This window comes from Aulonocara sp. 'chitande type north' Nkhata Bay, linkage group LG22 (genome assembly GCF_057382095.1).
Source record: "Aulonocara sp. 'chitande type north' Nkhata Bay isolate Kocher_YH1m ecotype deep benthic linkage group LG22, A_spYH_male_GT1.1, whole genome shotgun sequence".
In the NCBI taxonomy this organism is placed as follows: domain Eukaryota; kingdom Metazoa; phylum Chordata; class Actinopteri; order Cichliformes; family Cichlidae; genus Aulonocara; species Aulonocara sp. 'chitande type north' Nkhata Bay.
In genome coordinates, this window is record NC_141364.1 from 739970 (window position 1) to 743799 (window position 3830).

The following is a 3830-nucleotide window of genomic DNA, read 5'->3' on the forward strand; positions in this document are numbered from 1 at the left end:
ATCCATCCATCCATCCATGCATCCATCAGTTATCCATCCATCCATCCATCCATCCATCCATCCATCCATGCATCCATCAATCCATCATTATCCATCCATCCATCCATCCATCCATCCATCAATCCATCATTATCCATCCATCCATCCATCCATCATTATCCATCCATCCATCCATGCATCCATGCATCCATCATTATCCATCCATCCATCCATGCATCCATGCATCCATCATTATCCATCCATCCATCCATCCATCCATCATTATCCATCCATGCATCCATCAGTTATCCATCATTATCCATCCATCCATCCATCCATCCATCCATCCATCAATCCATCATTATCCATCCATCCATCCATCCATCATTATCCATCCATCCATCCATCAGTTATCCATCATTATCCATCCATCCATCCATCCATCCATCCATCATTATCCATCCATCCATCCATCCATCCATCATTATCCATCCATCCATCCATGCATCCATGCATCCATCAATTATCCATCATTATCCATCCATCCATCCATCCATCCATCCATCAATCCATCCATCATTATCCATCCATCCATCCATGCATCCATGCATCCATCAGTTATCCATCATTATCCATCCATCCATCCATCCATCCATCCATCCATCCATCCATCCATCAATCCATCCATAATTATCTATCCATCCATCCATATATCCATAATTATCTATCCATCCATCCATCCATCCATCCATCCATGCATCCATCATCATTATCCATCCATCCATCCATCCATCCATCATTATCCATCCATCCATCCATCCATCCATCATTATCCATCCATCCATCCATCCATCCATCCATCCATCATTATCCATCCATCCATCGATTCTTCACTATCCATTCATCATCCATCCATCATTATCCATCCATCCATCCATTCGTCACTATCCATTCATCATCCATCCATCATTATCCATCCATCCATCCATTCATCCATCCATCAATCCATCACTATCTATTCATCCATCCATGCATCCATCAGTTATCCATCATTATCCATCCATCCATCCATCACAATCCATCCATCATTAGCCATCATCCACCCATCATTATCCATCCATCCATCCATCAATCCATCATTATCCATCCATCCATCCATCCATCCATCCATCCATCCATCCATCCTTCACTATCCATTCATCCATCCATGCATCCATCCTTCACTATCCATTCATCCATCCATGCATCCATCAGTTATCCATCATTATCCATCCCTCCATCCATCACTATCCATCCATCATTAGCCATCATCCATCCATCCATCACTATCATCCATCATTATCCTCCCATCCATCATCCATCCATCCATCCATCCATCCATCCATCCATCCATCCATCCATCCATCCATCCATCAGTTATCCATCACTATCCATCCGTCCATCCATCCATTTCCCATCACCATCCATCCATCAATATGCATCCATCCATCCATCCATCATTAATCATCCATCCATCTATCCATTACCCATCACCATCCATCCATCACTATCCATCCATCCATCATCATCATGCATCCATTAAGTCCTCGGTCACTCTTGAGCGATGTCATGTTTGGTCTTTGATCCCGTTTTTATGTCTTTCCCTCATTTTATTTCTCTTCTCTCAGGTCCATCTGCTCTATATCTCCCATCTGATCAGTCTTTCCACATTTCTTCCATTTTTTACCCTTTCATTTGCTCCTTTTCTTTTGCCCTGTATTGTTTTATTGTTTGTGTTGCTGACTTCTCTTCCTGTTCTTAATTCCCTCCATCCTTGTGTCCGTCCCTCGGGCTCAGAGCTTAAACACTCAAATCTTTGTGGTAAGCCTTTAAAAAGCCGTTGTTAAAGTGAAGCTTCCATCTGTGATGAGCCAACTCTCATTTAAATGCTGCTCTGAAACCAAAAATCACAACACAACAAAAACAGAACAACACAAAATTAGTTTACTTTTGTACGAGTTCAGTTTAAGGTCTTTGACATCTTATCTTTTGTATTGTTTCACTGGTGATGCTTTAGCTAAGCACTTTCATCCTAATTGTGAGTTTTTCTAATTCTTAATAGTTTTTTTATAACCTGTCATTGCTTCATAATTTATTTTTAATGTAAATCAATTTAACTTTAATTTTATGGCCAATTTTTCTTTATTATCTTATGCATGTGATCACTCTAGAGCTGTCCACCATATTGGACTGCAGCTGCAATCACATTCATTAACTCATGGCTGCTATTTGTTTTCCCACGCCTACTTTCTGCTGCGCTTTAATAGCGATCCTGTTATTTCAGATAGAAGAAGGTGAAAAAACCTCTAATGGCTCTAACATAAGAAGCCCATCATGAACATAACTTATTGTCAGGAGATCAGACTTGCGACCCTCCATCTCTGGATGGCTGACGAGAGATGGCTAAACAACATCACAATGTTACAAGCTAACGTCATGCTGGCTAACATTGCAGTCTAGCGTCCTAAATCTTTTAAACTACTTTCTCTCTGATCAACAGTTTGATTACAGTCTCACATCACAGGGGTTTATTTGCTAAGTTTGAGTCCGCCCACTTTAAATCATCCACTTTAAAAAACATATCAGCGGCTAACAGCAGTGCTTGCTCACTGACAACAACAAGTCACTGTCGTCAATCAGAAATGAGTTACTCTGACCTGTCGATGGTTCTAATTAAAACTAGGTAAGTACCTGAGCAGTGCAAACTTCTGTAGACCTTCAGTTCTTGTCCAGTTTAATTTGATGGGCTGTTTTTAGCATAATGACATGAATCATGAGGCAGGTCACTGAGAAGCCTAGCGACTCAGTAAACACAGTCGGAGGAACATATTCAGCCCAGTTTCTCCACGTAACGAGCAAGATGCAAACCTTCCTCTGAGACGGGTGGTTTATCTTATCCACGTTTGGTTTTTACTCACTTGATGTGTCAGGATTGTTACTCATCCAAAAGGTCAGTAAACAAAACCTTTATAGATTAAATTTTTCCTTTATTCCAGCTTTTTACAGACGATGTGACTTATTAACTTTCAGCATAATGAAATGGATAAAACTAACTGTTAGATGCAGCACGTGTACCCATGATTATATGATTTGAGTATCAGAGGACGCTAAAAAATCTAAAACGTCCCATCGTCTTTTTGTTAAATCCAAACAAAGTGGAACACTGCAGTCAAACGAACACCACCTCGTCTGAGAGATAAAAAGCAGCTTCACAAAGTGTTTAGACGAGCAAATGGAAACGCTTTCATGAGCTGAGAGGAGCTGACAATTATTTACAGGAAAATACCTTGCATTTTAACTGAGTGCCTCAGATGCAGCTGAGGCTGGTGGATCTGATGATACAGCACTTTTGATTCTGACACTAAAGAGAAGAGAAGCAACAGACAGATGGATTCACAGAGGTTCAAATGTGAAGAGAGCCTTCAAGACAACAACAGAGAGCTGGAGGAACACCTGAGGAGGAAGATGGAGGATAAACTGGAAAGAAAGACAGGGGGGGAGTAAAAAGGGCGACAGAGGGCAGAGAGGGCATGTGTGTGAATGAAATGAGGGGATAAATATTTAGCAAACAAGGTGCCGGTAAGTCCCCAGCTCCAGGCAGCTTAGCCACATCTTAAAGCCTTTAAAGTCCTTTTAATAGCACCCTAACCCGGCTGAACCTGGCAGCAGAGACCATCCATATGGCTCTGATGGTGAGATGACAAGCTGACCAATGAAGACTCGCTGAAATGACAGTTGGAGTCACGAGGATTACCCAAAAGCAGCTAAAACTGCTGTCACATGGTTGTCTGGCATGGACAGCGACGTGACCC

The 3830-nt window shown here is 41.5% G+C and overlaps 1 pseudogene; it reads left to right on the plus strand.

Moving 5' to 3' along the window:
- The first annotated feature begins 576 nt into the window (after nucleotides 1–576).
- Nucleotides 577–1674, plus strand: LOC147303102 (uncharacterized; annotated as a pseudogene).
- Nucleotides 1675–3830: the final 2156 nt, after the last annotated feature.